This window comes from Heterodontus francisci, chromosome 13, assembly GCF_036365525.1.
Source record: "Heterodontus francisci isolate sHetFra1 chromosome 13, sHetFra1.hap1, whole genome shotgun sequence".
Classification (NCBI taxonomy): domain Eukaryota; kingdom Metazoa; phylum Chordata; class Chondrichthyes; order Heterodontiformes; family Heterodontidae; genus Heterodontus; species Heterodontus francisci.
Window position 1 is genome coordinate 1471112 of NC_090383.1, and position 20716 is coordinate 1491827.

The following is a 20716-nucleotide window of genomic DNA, read 5'->3' on the forward strand; positions in this document are numbered from 1 at the left end:
TGGGTCTAAGGCTGTGCTCTGTAATGTTCCCAACGAAAATCTCAGTGGTAAGATGGTTGACACAGTATTGGACCCTCTTATTCTTGATATCTTGCACAGTAGATCAACTTCCAGTTGCGAACAGGGCTCATGGATGCTGACTTTTGTATTGAGCGCAATGAAAATTATCCAATGAAGTCTCAAGTTGTAATACAGTATCTTGATGGTATTGCATACGTTGTTGCAACAAATATTGCTCCCAAGTTTTGAATTATTGTGAGAATTGTCTGACTGCTCCTTTAAATAATAGTTGATAAATTAACAAAATCATCACTATTTATCGAGTCCATATCACTTCCATTTGTGTTGCTCTCTTTGTTGAATGCCTCACTGGCACTTTAGTGTGTTCAGTGTATAGCTTTGCTGCTTACTTTAGGCTGTTTCTGCACTCCTTTTATAATTGCAGGAAACTTTAATGTTTGTTTGACTTTAAGATTAGTGCCTTTTAAAAGTACCAAAAACGTGCAGTGATAACATGAAGCTACTGTGGTTAATAATATTTTTATTGACAAGTTCCAAGTTTGGTCTCCAGAGTGAAGCAAATGGACCAGGGAGAGCAGAGTATGGGTACAGTTATGCTCTTTGAATGGTACTGGATCAGTAATGCAGAGGCCTGGTTGCAAGATCAAATCCCATTCGGGCAGTTTTGGGAATTTGAATTCAGTTTGGAAAAAACAGAAATATAAAGCTGGTATCAGTAAAAGTGACTGGAGCTGTTGGATTATTATAAAGACCCAACTGGTTCACTAATGTCCTTACTTGGTTTAGCCAATATATGACTCCAGTCCCATACCAACTCTTAACTGGCCTCATAAGCACTCAGTTGGATAAAACTGCTGCAAAGAATATTGGTTCAAAAAGGGTGAAAAAGAGACTTGTATTTATGTAACATATTTCAGAACCTCACAATGTCCCGAAGCACTTTACAGCCAATCAAGTACTTTTTGAAGTGTAGTCACTGTTGTAATGTAGGAAATGGGGCAACCAATTTGCACACAGCAAGCGCCCACAAACAACAATGTGATAATGGCCAATTAATCTATTTTTGTGAAGTTGGTTGAGGGATAAATATTGGCCAGGACGCTCGGATTAACTCCCCTGCTCTTCAAAATAGTGCTATGGGATTTTTTACATGCACCTGAGAGGACAGACAGGGCTTTGTTTTAAGTTCTTAACCCAAAGACAGCACTGGGAGTGTCAGCCTTGATTGTTGTGCTCAACCACAGGTTTTTGGGGTCTCACCAGTGACGCCCACATCCTAAGAATAAATTAATAAAAAAGCTCCTATCTTCTAGATTTCTATTGCTTATGGTCTAAATCAGTCGTGGCTAACGACACAACACCCTGAACTCTCTAATAAAAACAAGAAATGCTGGAAATACTCCGCATCTGGCAGCATCTGTGGAGAGAGAAGCAGTGTTAACGTTTCAGGTCAGTGACCCTTCCTCAGACCTAGCAAAGATTAGAAATGTAATAGGTTTAAGCAAATAAAGTGGGGGTGGGGCAAGAGATAACAAAAGAGAAGGTGTTGATGGGACAAGGTCACAGGGAATAACTGATCAGAAGGTCATGGAGCAGAGAGGGTGTTAATGGACAGAAAAATGAACAGCCTGACCCAAAGCACAAACGTGGAAAAAAAGTGTGCAGGCCCATGGTAAGAAAAATGAATGATGAAACAAAGTAAAATAAATTTTTTTAGAAGAAGAAAAAAAACTGACAATAAAAAGGGGGGCCTGTCATGTTCTGAAATTATTGAACTCAAATGAGATGCTGTTCCTCGAGCTTGCGTTGATGTTCGCTGGAACACTGCAGCAATCCCAGGACAGAGATGTGGGCATGAGAGCAGGGGGGGAGTGTTGAAATGGCAAGCAACCGGAAGCTCGGGGTCACGCTTTCGGACTGAGCCGTGGTGTTCCGCAAAGCGGTCACCCAGTCTGCGTTTGGTCTCCCCAATGTAGAGACCACATTGTGAGCAGCGAATACAGTATACTAAATTGAAAGAAATACAAGTAAATCACTGCTTCACCTGAAAGGAGTGTTTGGGGCCTTGGATAGTGAGGAGAGAGGAGGTAAAAGGGCAGGTATTACACTTCCTGCGATTGCATGGGAAGGGGACGAAGTGTTGGGGGTAATGGAGGAGTGGTCCAGGATGTTGTGGAGGGAACGATCCATTTGGAATGCTGACAGGGGAAGGTAGTGGCATCACGCTGGAAGTGGCAGAGGATGATCCTTTGGATGTGGAGGCTGGTGGGGTGGAAAGTGAGGAAAAGGGAACTCTGTACATGTACTGGGCTCCATTTCCAACCTACTAATAGGTTGAAGTTCATTTTGCAAAATGTATTATTTCTCTGATTAAGTTGCTCGCTTGTAGAAGTGGAGAATTCAAAGTCTTCCTTAGTTTAGAGACTGACTGTATAATGAATAAAGTTGTATTAAAGTTGGTTGTTAATTATAAATTAAACTTTTAAGTTGCTGATTTTATTTCTATTAAATGTGGTCAGTATGCAGCTGATTGTTCAGTGTCCTGTACCATCCCACTCCCCATGACACCCAGCTCTGCAGCACTGATTCAACAGTCTCATTCTTAAATTATTTCATGGCCTCACCTTCCCTACAATCCATCCTCGAACTCTTGCTTTCTCCAACTGTAGCCTCTTGTGCCTCCTGCTCCTTTTGTCCCACTGATAGCAGCCAGGCCATCAGCCCCATGCTCTGGAAATCCCTTCCTAAAACCCCTTCGCCTGTCCTGCCTTTCTTCCTTGAAGATCTACCTCTTTGACCAAGTTTGGCCACCCCTCCTGACTTCTCATTTTTGTCTGATTGTATCTCTATGACACACCTGGTGATGATTTTCCAAGTAAAAGGAACTATCTAAATGCAAGTTCTTACAATTCTTTAGTGATTTATTTTTATTGAATACAGTTTGTCTGTGTTGTGTTGGTGCCAGTTTGTTTTTTCATTCAGTTTTCTGATCCTTAAAGAGCAGTATTCAATCTGGGCCTAGCTTTGCTTAGATGTGATAGATCTGCTCATTTTCCTCATATTCCCCATTTGGGTTCAGTTAATGGTGTATACTCTGCCTCACACAAAAATGGTTTTGGCACGTTAAGAGGACTGACAACACTGAGCTAATCCAACACCAGCCAAATCAACCCCCATCATGAAAAAGGGGAGATGAGAGAGGGAAAATTCACAATAAATCAAACTCTTTGACACTCCTGAAAAGAGTGATGTGCTGGGATTGTTCAGTTTGCCCTCATTCATTCTTCATTAAGTCACCTTTAATTTCTCAAGAGGTAGGACTAACCTTTCCACTCCCTGACACAGACTGCATTCTCCCATTCCTACCCTCACAGAAACAACAGCACTGACTGTGGTGACTTATTTAACTTCAAGCTCTTTAATAATTTGAAGGTGCTAAAAACCTTTTGTAAACAAATCCGTGGTTTAGCGTGTGATTCATAGAGTATTAATATGTATTATGTGCACTATATGTTAATGATTACTCTTGTCTAAAGCAAATGCTGTTTACCAAAATTTTCTCTGTTGAGCTTGACTGTTTTGATGCTTGGAGTTAATACACATACAGTGGGTGTGCCTTTTACAAAACTAATTTACATTTACTTGAACACTTTTTGGTTTTTCTGGTTTAAAAGGCTAGTTTGGGAAGTGATCCTCATCTCTACCTCCCATTTTGTACATCTAGCTATGTCTGGGAAGCATTAGTGAATTAAATTGCTCAGGGTAGATGCTGAGAGGCATCACTGCATCAAGCTGCTACAGCAGAAATTGGGGGTCTGGGTGTTGAGGGAGGGAAGGGGGTGCCTGGTGCTCAGAATCAGATGGGACATCAGGTTTAACATCGCTGCCTTCCCTTCTCCGGTCCATTTGTGCAATTCTTGACTGGGCTGTTGTGCTGGTGCTGGACATATCTGCACTTATATTTTAAGAAGTCAGTTTGAAAGGTCAAGGTTCTAAGTGCAGGACATCATAAAAGAAAAACAAAGCTTAGTTAAATAAGGAGTTGATGATTTGATTTTGCCAAACTTGTGTAACCACAGCCTGAAGATTTGTTGGAGATAAATAGTTCCAGTTTTGAGTTTTGGAAGAGGATAATTTACAGGTAGAGATTGTTTGAGAGCACAGGATATGTAGTTAGGTCATAGAGGGGAGGAGGATAGTGATTGCTTCTTAAGCAGCTTACCATCTTTCTCGTGTGTGGATGGGGAGGTAGATGTGTGGAGGTGAAGGTGTTGTTTGAAGTGCCAGCCACCAAATAGCCATGCTTCATCTTATTGAGTGCTAACAGGCATTTTAAGTGGTAATCAGCCCCTTAATGACCCTCTGGGCAACCATTCCTATCACTGGCTTCAACTCCTTTACTAAGATGGCATCTTGTATTGACCATTAAATCAGCGCTTCAGCTTAAGACCTCGTGTTGGTCACCTCAGGATTGATAGCGTCTGAAAGCAATGCCGAAAGTCACCCCCCCACTTACAGCACAGAGGCAGCGGAGGAATTGAGATCTTTTCTGTAACTCTATGTTACGGTGGTGGCGTAGTGGTATTGTCACAGGACTAGTAACCCAGAGACCCAGGGTATTTCTCTGGGGTTATGGGTTCGAATCCCACCACAGCAGAAGGTGGAATTTGAATTCAATTAATAAATCTGGAATTAAAACCTAGTCTCAGTGATGGTGCCATGAAACAATCAGCGATTGTCATAAAAACCCATCTGGTTCATTAATGTCCTTACTTGGTCTGGCCGACATGTGACTCCAGACCCACAGCAATGTGATTGACTCTTTAATGCCCTCTGAAATGGCCTACAAGCCACTCGGTTGTATCTAATCGCTACGAAGTCAATAAAACTGAATGAAACCAGATGGACCACCCGGCATCGACCTCGGCAACGGCAAACCCAGCCCTGTCAACCCTGCAAAGTCCTCCTTACTAACATCTGGGGGCTGTGCCAAAGTTGGGAAAGCTGTCCCACAAACAAGTCAAGCATCAGCCTGACATAGTCATACTCACGGAATCATACCTGACACACAATGTCCCAGACACTGTCATCACCATCCCCGGGTATGTCCTGTCCCACCGGCAGGACAGACTCAGCAGAGGTGGCGACACAATGGTATACAGTCAGGAGGGAGTTGCCCTGGGAGTCCTCGAGCCCTCAACATTGACTCTGGACCCCATGAAGTCTCATGGCATCAGGTCAAACATGAGCAAGGAAACCTCCTGCTGATTACCACCTAGTGCCCTCCCTCAACTGATGAAACAGTACTCCTCCATGTTGAACGGCACTTGGAGGAAGCACTGAGGGTGGCGAGGGCACAGAATGTACTCTGGGTGGGGGACTTCAATGTCCATCACCAAGAGTGGCTCGGGAGCACCACTTCTGACCGAGCTGGCCGAGTCCTAAAGGACATAGCTGCTAGACTGGGTCTGCGGCAGGTGGTGAGGGAATCAACAAGAGGGAAAAACATACTTGACCTCGTCCTCACCAATCTGCCTGCTGTAGCTGCATCTGTCCATGACAGTATTGGTAGGAGTGACCACCGCACAGTCCTTGTGGAGACGAAGTCCCGCCTTCACATTGAGAATACCTTCCATCGTGTTGTGTGGCACCACCACTGTGCTAAATGGGATAGCTTTCGAACAGATCTAGCAATGCAAAACTGGGCATCCATGAGGCGCTGTGGGCCATCAGCAGCAGCAGAATTGTACTCAACCGCAATCTGTAACCTCATGGCCCGGCATATCCCCCACTCTACCATTACCATCAAGCCAGGAGACCAACCCTGGTTCAATGAAGAGTGCAGGAGAGCATGCCAGGAGCAGCACCAGGCATACCTCAAAATGAGGTGTCAACCTGGTGAAGCTACAACACAGGACTATCTGCATGCCAAACTGCGTAAGCAGTATGCGATAGATAGAGCTAAGCGATCCCATAACCAACGGATCAGATCTAAGCTCTGCAGTTCTGCCACATCCAGCCGTGAATGGTGGTGGACAATTAAACAACTAACTGGAAGAGGTGGCTCCACAAATATCCCCATCCTCAGTGATGGGGGAGTCCAGCACATAAGTGCAAAAGATAAGGCTGAAGCATTTGCAACAATCTTCAGCCCGAAGTGCCGAGTTGATGATCCATCTCGACCTCTTCCTGAAGTCCCCAGCATCACAGATGCCAGACTTCAGCCAATTCGATTCACTCCGTTTGATATCAAGAAACGACAGAAGGCACTGGAGACTGCAAAGGCTGTGGGCCCTGACAATATTCCGGCAATAGTACTGAAGACCTGTGCTCCAGAACTTGTCGCGTCCCTAGCCAAGCTGTTCCAGTACAGCTACAACACTGGCATCTACCCGGCAATGTGGAAAATTGCCCAGGTCTATCCTGTACACAAAAAGCAGGACAAGTCCAACCCAGCCAATTACTGCCCCATCAGCCTACTCTCAATCATCAGGAAAATGATGGAAGGTGTCATCAATAGTGCCATCATGCGGCACTTGCTTAGCAATAATCTGCTCAGTGACGCTTAGTTTGGATTTCGCCCGAACCACTCAGCTCCTGACCTCATTACAGCCTTGGTTCAAACGTGGACAAAAGAGCTGAACTCGAGGTGAGAGTGACTGCCCTTGACATCATGGCAGCATTTGACCAAGTATGGCATCGAGGAGCCCGAGCATCAAACTGAGGTCACTGGGAATCGGGGGGAAAACCCTCCACTGGCTGGAGTCATACCTAGCGCAAAGGAAGATGGTTGTGGTTGTTGGAGGTCAATCATTTCAGCTCCAGGACATCACGGCAGGAGTTCTTAAGGGTAGTGTCCTAGGCCCAACCATCTTCAGCTGCTTCATCAATGACCTTCCTTCAATCATAAGGTCAGAAGTGGGGATGTTCAGCAGCATTCGTGACTCCTCAGATACTGAAGCAGTCTGTGTAGAAATGCAGCAAGACCTGGACAATATCCAGGCTTGGGCTGATAAGTGGCAAGTAACAATCGTGCCACACAAGTGCCAGGCAATGACCATCTCCAACAAGAGAGAATCTAACCATCTCCCCTTGACATTCAATGGCATTACCATCACTGAATCCCCCACTATCAACATCTTTGGGGATACCATTGACCAGAAACCGAACATGAGTAGCCATATAAATACCATGGCTACAAGAGCAGGTGAGAGGCTAGGAAGGACGGGTTGCATCTAAACTGGAGGGGCACAAATATCCTGGCTGCAAGATTTGCCAGAGTCACTGGGTAGGGTTTAAACTAGTGTGGCAGGGGGGTGGGAACCAGAGCAGTCGGACAGCAAGTGAAATAAATGAAGGGGAAATAGTAAATAAAGCCAGTAAGACTAAGAGGAAGAGCAAGCAGGGAGATGTTGCGGAGAACAGCAGGACTGCTGGTCTGAAGTGCATTTGTTTCAATGCAAGAAGTATAACTGGTAAGGCAGTTGAACTTAGAGCTAGGATTAGTACTTGGAACGATGATGTTGTTGCTATTACAGAGACTTGGTTGAGGGAAGGACAGGATTGGCAGCTAAATGTTCCAGGATTTAGAAGCTTCAGGCGGGATAGAGGGGGATGTAAAAGGGGTGGGGGAGTTGCATTACTGATTAAGGAGAATATCACAACTGTACTGTGGGAGGACACCTCTGAGGGGTTATGCAGCGAGGCAATATGGGTGGAGCTCAGGAATAGGAAGGGTGCAGTCACGATGTTGGGGGTTTACTACAGGCCTCCCAACAGCCAGCGGGAGATAGAGGAGCAGATATGTAGACAAATTTTGGAAAGATGTAAAGGCAACAGGGTTGTAGTGGTGGGTGATTTTAACTTCCCCTATATTGACTGGGACTCACTTAGTGCTAGGGGCTTGGATGGGGCAGAATTTGTAAGGGGCATCCAGTAGGGCTTCTGGAAACAATACGTAGATAGTCCAACTAAGGATGGGGCCGTACTGGACCTGGTATTGGGGAATGAGCCCGGCCAGGTGGTCGAAGTTTCAGTAGGGGCACATTTCGGGAACAGTGACCATAATTCCATAAGTTTTAAGGTACTTGTGGATAAGGATAAGAGTAGTCCTCGGGTGAAGGTGCTCAATTGGAGGAAGGCTAATTATAACAATATTAGGCAGGAACTGAAGAATTTAGATTGGGGGTGGCTGTTTGAGGGTAAATCAACATCTGACATGTGGGAGTCTTTCAAACGTCAGTTGATTAGAATCCAGGACCAGCATGTTCCTGTGAGGAAGAAGGATAAGTTTGGCAAGTTTCGGGAACCTTGGATAACGCGGGATATTGTGAGCCTCGTTAAAAAGAAAAAGGAAGCATTCGTAAGGGCTGGAAGGCTAGGAACAGACGAATCCCTTGAGGAATATAAAGACAGTAGGAAGGAACTTAAGCAAGGAGTCAGGAGGGCTAAAAGGGGTCATGAAAAGTCATTGGAAAACAGGATTAAGGAAAATCCCAAGGCTTTTTATACATATATAAAGGGCAAGAGGGTAACCAGGGAAAGGGTTGGCCCACTCAAGGACAGAGAAGGGAATCTGTGTGTGGAACCAGAGGAAATGGGTGAGGTACTAATTGAGTACTTTGCATCAGTATTCACCAAAGAGAAGGACTTGGTGGATGATGAGCCCAGGGAAGGGAGTGTAGATGGTCTCAGTCATCTCATTATCAAAAAGGAGGAGGTGTTGGGTGTCGTGCAAAGCATTAAGGTAGATAAATCCCCAGGGCCTGATGGGATCAACCCCAGAATACTGAAGGAGGCAAGGGAAGAAATTGCTGGGGCCTTGACAGAAATCTTTGTATCCTCATTGGCTACAGGTGAGGTCCCAGAGGACTGGAGAATAGCCAATGTTGTTCCTTTGTTTAAGAAGGGTAGCAAGGATAATCCAGGAAATTATAGGCCGGTGAGCCTTACGTCAGTGGTAGGGAAATTATTAGAGAAGATTCTTCGGGATGGGATTTACTCCCATTTGGAAACAAATGGACTTATTAGCGAGAGGCAGCCTGGATTTGTGAAGGGGAGGTCGTGTCTCACTAATTTGATTGAGTTTTTTGAGGAAGTGACAAAGATGATTGATGAAGGAAGGTCAGTGGATGTTGTCTATATGGACTTCAGTAAAGCCTTTGACAAGGTCCCTCATGGCAGACTGATACAAAAGGTGAAGTCACATGGGATCAGAGGGGAGCTGGCAAGATGGATACAGAACTGGCTCGGTCATAGCAGACAGAGGGTAGCAGTGGATGGGTGTTTTTCTGAATGGAGGGATGTGACTAGTGGTGTTCCGCAGGGATCAGTGCTGGGACCTTTGCTGTTTGTAGTATATATAAATGATTTGGAGGAAAATGTAGCTGGTCTGATTAGTAAGTTTGCGGACGACACAAAGGTAGGTGGAGTTGCGGACAGTGATGAGGATTGTGAGAGGATACAGCAGGATATATATCGTTTGGAGACTTGGGCAGAGAAATGGCAGATGGAGTTTAATCTGGACAAATGTGAGCTAATGCATTTTGGAAGGTCTAATGCAGGTGGGAAGTATACAGTAAATGGCAGAACCCTTAGGAGTATTGACAGGCAGAGAGATCTGGGCGTACAGGTCCACAGATCACTGAAAGTGGCAACACAGGTGGATAAGGTAGTCAAGAAGGCACACAGCATGCTTGCCTTCATTGGTCGGGGCATAGAGTATAAAAACAGGCAAGTCATGCTGCAGCTGTACAGAACTTTAGTTAGGCCACACTTAGAATATTGCGTGCAATTCTGGTCGCCACACTACCAGAAGGACGTGGAGGCTTTAGAGAGGGTACAGAAGAGGTTTACCAGGATGTTGCCTGGTCTGGAGGGCATTAGCTATGAGGAGAGGTTGGATAAACTCGGATTGTTTTCACTGTAACGACGGAGGTGGAGGGGCGACATGATAGAGGTTTACAAAGTTATAAGCGGCATGGACAGAGTGGATAGTCAGAAGCTTTTTCCCAGGGTGGAAGAGTCAGTTACTAGGGGACATAGGTTTAAGGTGAGAGGGGCAAAGTTTAGAGGGGATGTGCGAGGCAAGTTCTTTACACAGAGGGTGGTGATGCCTGGAACTTGTTGCCGGGGGAGGTGGTGGAAGCAGGTACCATAGAGACGTTTAAGAGGCATCTTGACAAATACATGAATGGGAAGGGAATAGAGGGATATGGACCCCGGTAGTGCAGAAGGTTTTAGTTTAGGCAGGCATCAAGATCGGCGTAGGCTTGGAGGGCCGAATGGCCTGTTCCTGTGCTGTCCTGTTCTTTGTTGTTCTTTGAATCCTGTGGCGCATAACTCACCTCTTGACTCCCCAAAGCCTGTCCGCCATCTACAAGGCACAAGTCAGGAGTGTGATGGAATACTCTCCACTTGCCTGGATGGGTGCAGCTCCAACAACACTCAAGAAGTTCAACACCACCCAGGACAAAACAGCCCGCTTGATTGGCACCCCATCCACAAACAGTCACTCCCTCCACCATCGAAGCACATTGGCAGCAGTGTGTACCATCTACAAGATGCACTGCAGCAACGCACCGAGGCTCCTTCGACAGCACCTTCCAAACCCACCACCTCTACCAGCTAGAAGGACAAGGGCAGCTCATGCGTGGGAACACCACCACCTGTAAGTTCCCCTCTAAGTCGCACACCATCCTGACTTGGAACTATATCGCTGTTCCTTCACTGTCGCTGGGTCAAAATCCTGGAACTCCCTTCCTAACAACACTGTGGGTGTACCTACCCCACATGGACTGCAGCGGATCAAGAAGGCAGCTCACCACCACCTTCTCGAGGCCAGTTAGGGATGGGCAATAAATGGTGGCCTGGCCAGCAACACCCACATCCCATGAGTGAATAAAAAAAAGTTTGAATGTCTCTGGATAGTGGGATAGCTAAATTGCTCTTGCAGAGAGCCAGCACAGATGGCTGCCTCCTATGCCATAACTATTCTTATGACCTAAAGAAAAAGAAGCTTTGTTCTCAACATTGTGGCTGAGTTTCACCCTGTTTCCCAGATGTAGAGGACAGAGGCAGTGACATTTTCTACTCCAATGATGGTTGTCAAGCTCCCAACAACCCTGGTTCAGAAAGTGGTTGAAGTATCCAATTGTACATTAGAGGACAGAAGCTTGTATATTACCTTTAAGATAGGAAAACTCCCCCAAGATGCTTTGCAGAGGCCAGGGAAGCGAGATTAGGAACAGTGACCGAAAACATGACTAAATTAGTGGGTTTTAAGTCAAGTCCTGAAGGAGGTGGAGAGTGAAAGGTTTTAGTGAGGGAATTCTTAGTGTTGGGCCAAGACATCTGAAGGCACAGCCACCAGTGATGGAGCAAAGGGAGGCAGGGGAGAGGGTGGGGGTGAAAGCACTGTGCCTTATATGCTGAAATTGGAGGAATGTAGAATTCAGGGCTTTGTGGGTCTGGGGGAGGTTAGAGATATGGAAATGTGAAGCTATGGACTGATTTTTAAATACAATGAAAATTTAAAATATGATACACTGGGGGATTAGGGACCAAAGCAGGTCATTGAGGAAGGGTGTGATGTGCTAGTGTGACTTGGTTTGGGATTGAATACAGATATCAGAATTTCCCAGATTCTGAAACAGGCTGATTGAAGTAATAGTGTGGAGGTGACAGAGGCATTGATGACGGTTTCAGTGGCAGAGGTACAGGTGGAGTGGGCAGTATTATGGATGAAGAAGTATTGATGGCTAAGGTATGAGACTAGAAGCACAGCTTTGGGTTGAACAGAATGCTGAAATTGTGAGCAGACTGGTTCAGCCTGAGGCATTGGCCAAAGAGGGAGGGTGGCATTGATGGCAAGGATACACTATTTGTGGCAGGGGCTGAAGGCCAGCGTTTGGTCTTCAGAGTTTAGCTGGAAGTTGCAGCTCTTCCAAGATGGGATATTGAACAATCAGTCTGACTATACAACAGCAATGGAGGGGACAACAGAGGTGGTGGAGAGGTCAATTTGGTGTCTTTGGTATATGTGCAGACACAGACCTTGTGGCTTCAGATGATGTTTCCAAGGGACGGTATATAGATGAGGAACAAGAGTGGTCCCAGGATGGATCTTTGAGAAACTCCTAATGTGACAGTGTAGAAAGAGAAGCCATTGCTGGAGATCCTCTGGCAAAGACTGAGTAGGTAAGAGTGTTGTAACCAAGCATGTCAAAATGAACAACCATGTCAAAAGCTGCAGAGAGACAGTGAGGATGAATAATGTACCACAAGTACAGAAAATGCCATTTGTGCCTTTGGTTAAGGCTGTTCTGGTGCTGTTGGAGGGCAGAAACCTGTTTGGAATCAGGATGCGTCTGGAAAGCAACTATACATTCAAGTACTTTCGGAATTGGAGCAGCTCACAAGGACAGCAATTAAGGACCTTTTCTTAGGGCGGGTGGATGAAGGGGTGATGACAGTTTGATAGGTGGGTGACTCAGGACAGGGAATATTCACAATGCCACTAAAATGGGCAGGAAGGGAAGTTGGGAAATCAGGAGTTTCGGGAACAATTAAAACTTCATGCAATCACTTTGTAAATTCATTGAAATAAAATAGAAAATTTATTTCTCTGTTAATATTTTGCATGAGTAGAATTTTAATGTTTGTTCCATTTGTCACATTTTCTACCTTTCCTGTAATGGAATAAATTTTAAGGTGGAGTCATAAAGGAAGTGCATGTGGCTTTCAACTTAGATATCTTTGTTTTCACTGCCTTAATGTTAAATGTTGCATGTGCATATGAATGTTATCAATACTGTAACTGCTCACACAGCTTTGCTATTCTGGCTAAATACTTCACAATCCACCAGTTCTAGAGTTTCTAATTGTCCTAGTTATTATTGACAGCTTAGATTGAGTTCAGATATTGACCCTAGGTGCTATCTGTCTCCTCAGATGGATGTATAAAACCCAATGGCACTTTTCAAAGAGCAAGTATCCTGGACCACACTTAATCACTGGCATCTTTAAAATAGATCACATGACTCAGTTGCTTATTTCTGTTTGTGGGACCTTGCTTTGAGCAAATCGTCTGTTGTGACAACACAACAATGACTATATTTCAAAAGCTCATCATTACCTGTGAAGCATTTTGAGGTTGTGAAAGGCGTTGTAAATATCCAAGTTTGTTCTTTTTTGCTGGTGAGATCTTTCACCAGGTATGGGAGAGTGTTGGTGGCTGCAACCTTGGTAGGCCGTTGAAGAAAGGAACGCAGGACCCAGGCTTTACCTCAGTGAAGAGTGCAGATGTTGAGAGATTCTGCATCCATGATGAAAAGAGGACATTGGAGCCGGATAATCTGAAGTTGCTCATTTCTTCCAGAATTAAATGGTTACTGTGGAAACTAGTGTGGGTTTTGAATTAAGGACTCTATCTAAATGCCTGCAGCATTTGCAATAAAACAGGTGAAAGGTCAGCTCAAATAGAAATTCTCATGTATCACCTGACAGCCATTACCGAGACGTGGCTACAAGGAAACGAAAGCTGGTACCTGAATATTCAATGGTACATGACATTCAGGAAGCTGGGGAAAGATGGTGGGGTAGCTCTGTTACTTAAAGAGGGCATTAGTACTGTAGTGAGAGATGACCTTAGTTCTAAAGATCAAGACGTAGAATCAGTTTGAGTGGAACTAAGAAACAGCAAGGGACAGAAAACATTGTTCAGAGTTGTTTATAGGCCACTAAACAGCAGTGGTAATGTAAATCACAGTATAAATCAGGACATTAGAGGTGCGTGTAACAAGGGTAATACAGTAATCATGGGGGATTTCAATCTACATATAGGCTGCATAAACTTTATTAGTACTAATGTTGTGGAGGACGAATTCTTGGAATGTATGCGAGATGGTTTTCTAGAGCAGTACGGTGAGGAACTAACTAGGGAATGGGCTATTTTAGATCTAGTATAGTGCAATGAGAAAGGACTAATTAATCTTTTTCTATGAAGATGTGAATTAGGAGCAGGAGTAGGCCACTTGGCCCCTCGAGCCTGCTGTGCCATTCAAAAAGGTCGTGGCTGATGTGATTAACCTTGGCTCCACGTTTCCACCTACCCCCGATAGCCTTTCACCCCCTTGCTTATCAAGAATCTATCTACTTCTGCCTTAAAAATATTTAAATACTGCTTCCACTGCCTTTTGAGGAAGAGAATTCCAAAGACTCTCAACCTTCAGAAAAAATTTCTCCATCTGTCTTAAATGGGCGATCCCTTATTTTTAAATAGTGACCCCAAGTTCTCGATAAGACCCTGTTAAGACTCCTCAGAATCTTATGTTTCAGTCAAGTCAATTAGTGGTTAATGGATGTTTTTTGGGCTAGCGACAGGTTTGTCATGGAGTTCCCCAGGGATCAGTGTTGGGACCCTTGCTTTTCTTGATATATATTAATGACCTAGACCTTGGTGTACAGGGCACAATTTCAAAGTTTGCAGATGATACAAAACTTGGAAGCATTGTGAACTGTGAGGAGGATAGTGTAGAACTTCAAAAGGACATAGACAAGTTGGTGGAATGGGCAGACAGGTGGCAGATGAAATTCAATACAGAGAAATGTGAAGTAATTAATTTTGGTGCGAAGAGCATGGAGAGACAGAAAATAAAGGATACAATTCTGAAGGGGGTACAGGAGCAGTCATTGAAGGTGGCAGGGCAGGTTGAGAGAGCGGTTAATAAAGCATACAGTATCCTGGGCTTTATTAATAGGAGCATTGAATACAAGAGCAAAGAAATTATGTTGAACTTGTATAAGACACTAGTTCGGCCTCAGCTGGAGTATTGCGTCCAATTCAGGGCATTGGAGAGAGTGCAGAAAAGATTCATGAATGGTTCCAGGGATGAGAAACTTCAGTTATGAAGAAAATGATTGGAGAAGTTAGGACTGTTTTCCTTGGAGAAGAGAAGGCTGAGAGGTGATTTGATAGGGGTATTCAAAATCATGGGTCTGGACTGAGTAGATAGAGAGAAACTATTCCCACTCATGAAAGGATCAAGAACAAGAGGGTACAGATTTGAAGTCTTGTAAGAGAAGCAAAGTGACATGAAGAAAAACTTTTTCACACAGCGAGTGGTTAAGGTCTGGAATGTACTGCCTAAGAATGTGGTGGAGGCAGGTTCAATTGAAGCATTCAAAAGGGAATTAGACAGTTATATGAAAAGGAAGAATGTGCAGAATTACAGGGAGAAGGCAGGAGAATGGAACTGAGTGAATTGCTCTTTCAGAGAGCTGTTGCGGACGTGATGGGCCGAATGGTGGCCTCCTGCACTGTAACAATTCTGTGAAGTCGCTTCTTCTAAACTCTAGTGGATACAAGCCTAGCCTGTTCAACCTTTCCTCATAAGTCAACCCGCCCATTTCAGGTATTAGTCTAGTACACCTTCTCTGAACTGCTTCCAATGTATTTACATCCTTCCTTAAATAAGGAGACCTATACTGTACACAGTACTCTAGATGTGGTCTCACCAATGCCCTGTATAACTGAAGCATAACCTCCCTACTTTTGTATTCAATTCCCCTCATGATAAATGGTAACCTTCTATTAGCTTTCCTAATTATATGCTGAACTGCAGACTAATCTTCGGCGGTTCATGCACTAGGACACCCAGATCCCTCTGCATCTCAGCACCGCAATCTCTCACGATTTAGATAATATGCTTCCTTTTTCATTCTTCCTGCCAAAATGGACAATTTCACATTTTCCCACATTATTCTCCATTTGCCAGATCTTTGCCCACTCACTTAACCTATCCATATCCCTTTGTAGCCTCCTTAGTCCTCTTCACAACTTACTTTCCTACCTATCTTTGTGTCATCAGCAAATTTAGTAACCATACCTTCGGTCCCTTCGTCTAAGTCATTTATATAAATTGTAAAAAGTTGAGGCCCCAGCACAGATCCCTGTGGTACACCGCTTGTTACATCTTGCCAACCAGAAAATGACCCATTTATGCCTATGTTTCCTGTTAGCTAGCCAATCTTCTATCCATGCCAATATGTTACCCCCTACACCATGAGCTTTTATTTTCCGCAATAACCTTTGATGTGGCACCTTACCAAATGCCTTCTGGAAATCTCAGTACAGCACATCCACCGGTTCCCCTTCATCCACAGCACATGTTACTTCTTCAAAGAACTCCAGTAAATTGGTTTAACCTGATTTCCCTTTGACAAAACCATGTTGACTCTGCCTGATTACCTTGAATTTTTCTAAGTGCCCTGCTGTACTGTCTTTAATAGCTTCTAACGTTTTCCCTAAGACAGATGTTAAGCTAAATGCCCTGTAGTTTCCTGCTTTCTGTCTCCCTCTCTTTTTGAATAAATGAGTTATATTGGCTATTTTCCAATCTAATGGAACCTTCCCAAAATCTGGGGAATTTTGGAAAATTAAAACCAACGCATCAACTATCTCACCAGCCATTTCTTTTAACACCCTAGGATGAAGTCCATCAGGACCCGGGGACGAGTCAGCCCGCAGCTCCAACAATTTGTTCAGTACCACTTCCCTGGTGATTGTAATTTTCTTGAGTTCCTCCCTCCCTTCCATTTCCTAATTTACAGCTATTTCTGGGATGTTATTTGTATCCTCTGTAGTGAAGACCGAAGCAAAATATCTGTTCAATTCATCTGCCATCTCCTTATTTTTCCTTATTCATTCCCCAGACTCACTTTCAATAGGACCAACTTTGTTAATTAAAAAAAATATATATCTATAGAAACTCTTATCTGTTTTTATATTACTAGCCAGCTTTTTCTTGTACTCTAATTTTTTCCTACTTATCAATCTTTTAGTCATTCTTTGCTGTTCTTTACATTCTGTCCAAAGTGTAAAGGAGCCTTTAGGAAAGTGACCATAATATGAAAGCAATGTAATTCAATCAGAAACTAAGGTCTTAAATCTAAGCAAAGGAAACTAGGAATGTATGAGGGGCAAATTGGCTATGGTGGATTGGTACAATAAAAGGTATGTCAGGAGATCGGCAATAGTTAACATTTAAAGAACTAATATGTAGTTTATAACAAAAAATACATTCCTTTCTTGCACAAAACCCAGCAAGGAAAGTGTTCCAACTGTGGCTAACAAAATAAATCAAGGATTGTATTAGAGCAAAGGAAGAGGCATATAAAATTGCGAAAAAAATTGGTAAGCCTGAGGATTGGGAGAATTTAAGAATTCTGCAGAGGACCAAGTAAAGATTAAGAAAGGGAAAATAGAATATGAGAGTAAACAGCGACAAACATAAAAATGGACTGTTAAAGCTTGTATAGGTATGTAGCAAAGACAAATGTGGGTCCATTACAAGTGGAGTCGGAAGAATTTATAGTGGGAATCGGGAAATGGCAGAGAAACCAAACAAATACTTCGTGTCGGTCTTCACAGAGGAAAATACTAAAAACCTTCCAAAAATAATGGAGAATCAAGGAAATAGTGTAAACGAACTGCAAGATATTAATTTGTTCAAAAAATGTATTAGAGAAATTAATGGGATTTAAAGTGGATAAATTCCCTGGACCTGATGATCTACATCCCAGAATGTTGAACGAGGTGCCTGTCGAGATAGTGGATGCATTGGTGGTCATCGTTCAAATTTCATAGACTCTGGAATGGTTCCTGCAGATTGGAAGGTGGCACATGTAACCCCAGTATTTAAGAAAGGCGGGAGACAGAAAACGGGGGAACTACAGACCTGTTAGCCCAACATAAGTCGTAGGGAAAATGCTAGAATCTTTAAATAAAGGATGTGATAACAGGATACTTAGAAAATAATGGTAGGATTGGGCAGAGTCAACATGGATTTATGAAAGGGAAATCATGTTTAACAAACCTGTTGGAGTTTTTTGAGCATGTAACTAGCAGAATAGATAAGGGGGAAACCAGTGGATATGATGAATTTAGATTTTCAGAAAGCTTTTGATAAGGTCCTGCACAAGAGGTTAGTAAACAAAATTAGAGCACATGGGATTGGGGTGAATATACTGGCATGGATTGAGAATTGCTTAACGGACAGAAAACAGAATTGGAATAAATGGGTCATTTTTGGATTGGCAAGCTGGGACTAGTGGGGTACCGCAAACATCAGTGCTTGGGCCCCAGCTGTTCACAATCTATGTCAATGGTTTGGATGTGGCGATTAAATGTAATATTTCCAAGTTTGCAGATGACACAAAACTAGGTGGAAGTGTGAGTTGGGAGGAGGATGCAAAGAGACTTCAAGGGGATTTGGAGAGGCTAAGCAAGTGGGCAAAAATTTGGCAGATGGAATACAATGTGGAGAAATGTAAGGTTATCCACTTTGGTAGGAAAAACAAATAGACTATTTCTTAAATGGTGAGAGGCTGGGAAGTGTTGAATTTCAAAGGGACTTTAGATTCCTTGTTCATGAGTCACTAAAAACTAACATGCAGGTACAGCAAGCGATTAAGAAGACAAATGGTATGTTGGCCTTCATTACAAGAGGATTTGAGTATAGGAGTAAAGATGTCTTACTGCAATTATATAGAGCCTTGGTGAGACTGCACCTGGAGTAATGTGTGCAGTTTTGGTCTCCGTGTCCATTCCCTTATCTATGTGTGGTCCATCTCCGATTCTTCCCTTTCTGGACTGCTTTCTCTGTAGTGGGCTTTCCACTGTCCTCTATTACAGATTCCAATAACTTGCTGGGATAGTACTACTTTCCACTTGGTAAAGACTTCACTTTTTTGTTGCATCCTCTGTGATGACGCCACCTTCTCTACCAGAGCATCTGAAATGTCCATTTTCCTCAAATAAGATTCTCTTGGAGCTCACCGTTCCCACCCTGTTTCTGGTACGTCTGCTGTACCCCCGTTCCTTACACTAATAACAAGGTCCTCAACTTCCCAGGCTTTACATTCATCAAACTACCTTCCACCATTTCTGCCACTTACATGATCCTACCACCAAGCAGGTTTATCTATCCCCACCCCCATTGATTCTCTGGTGCAGCTGTCTCCTCCCATTGTTCATTCTCCCAACATCCAATACCCTTCCCTTGGCACCTTTCCATGGAATCGCAATCACATCTTAGCCATTCACCTCTTCCCACGCTTGTATCCAGTGCCTTAAATGTTTGTTTTTGTGAGTGATAACAGTTTACCTAGACTTCAACTCTGTTATACTGTGTTCGCTGCTCCCGGTGTGTGTTCCTGTGCGTTGACGAGACTGGTTGCACATTTCATGATTATTGTGTCTTAATGTCACTTACTGCTTTGGCCCCCTCTCCCATTCCCACTCTCACTTCTCTGTTTTCTCTCTTCTATTGCTTAAGACTCAGATCAAAACAACCTGCAGGTACAGTATCTCCTTTCTCCTGAGCACTCAGTTGACCTGTGCCGTGAACATCGGATTCAGCAACTTGAGAACTTCTGTATACTCTAAGTAGTCTATATATTTGGATATCAAAAGCCTTAGTCATATAGTTCTTCTCTACCTGCCTATTTCCCAATATTTAAGACGTCATCTCCCCAAAGCTACTCCATTTTGCTTGATTATTGGTCTTGGATTCTTGAGGTCACTCCAGTGGGTCTGTCCAGCTTTTTGGCCCTTCCTCAATATGAGAACAATAACTTGAACTAGACAGTTGATAAGTTCCTCAGTACCTACTTACTCCTTCAAACATTACAAATCTCCTCCCCTCGACCCCTTTGCCTTTCTGGGTATCCTGAGATTTTCTTCATCCTCTGCAGTGAATTAATTGGTTTTCAGGGCATCTAAAATTTGTTCTGGTTCCCAATACACACAGCGCTGTGTCAGGATACTATAGGTGAAAATGTATTTTCTGGATAGCAGGATACACTCAAAGAATAAACGAGGAATTAAACATCTCACAAATTGCCAGTAGAGATTCCCATTGCATTAGCAATTGTTCCAGCAATTGGTGATTAACACCATGCTCAAACTGTTACTAATTAGGGATTGGCTCCTATTACAGACCAATTGTGCAGTATAATGGAGTCATTCTTTTCCAGTGTCATCCAGTATATCTGTTTCACTGAAATGACTGATATTAGGTTCTTTGGAAGAATTATTAATTCACCAATCATATTATGCAAAACTTCTCTCTCTCCACTTCAGATTTCTGCCCAATCACATTCTAGCAAATATTCATTGGCGGCCCAGGATTTGCTGGGATGGTGTATTTCGCACTGAGGGCTATGAATTGGATTTTCTTCTTTCATCCTTCAACTTCTGTTATTTTTCCAGCAAATTCTGGGCTAATGTTTTTAAGTCACAAGTTTACCCATAAAGCTGACAGGAATAACTTCTCTCAATTTCTGCACCTGGCTCAAAAGAACAACTACCAAGCCCATTGGAATGTTCTGGATCCTGGGTACATCTCACTGGCAGTTGGGCAAGATGTCTATGTTGGCGTTGCTAAGATTTGAGTTCTCAGAAAACATGGCCTTCAGCTAGCTTGGAGCCACCACAAGCTGCCCCCTCTCTCTTCCCCTCCCTAAGAACGACTCAGCTGGAGTTTGTTCAGCAAATTCCCCAGAGTATTTCTCCAGCAAGATTACCCTGCTTTGCTTACCCCTGTCTTCATGACTTCCCTTCACTTTCCCAATTTTCCCCTAGCCAGCTGTCTTCAGCTGCCTCTCCCCATTCTGAAATCTTCAGATATGGCTG

General features: G+C 43.6%; 1 protein-coding gene across 4 annotated transcripts in view; it reads left to right on the forward strand.

Annotated features, from left to right (window-relative positions):
* The window catches only part of b3gnt2b (UDP-GlcNAc:betaGal beta-1,3-N-acetylglucosaminyltransferase 2b), a 33908-nt gene that overhangs the window by 2675 nt on the left and 10517 nt on the right, over nt 1-20716 (forward strand). For 2 of the 4 annotated variants that reach the window (XM_068044220.1, XM_068044223.1), the window contains exon 2: nt 1335-1470. The exons of the other annotated variants lie outside the window; for them this stretch is intronic. The gene's annotated coding sequence lies outside the window, so the exon portion shown is untranslated. The remainder of the gene's footprint in view (nt 1-1334; nt 1471-20716) is intronic. 4 annotated transcript variants of the gene reach the window in all.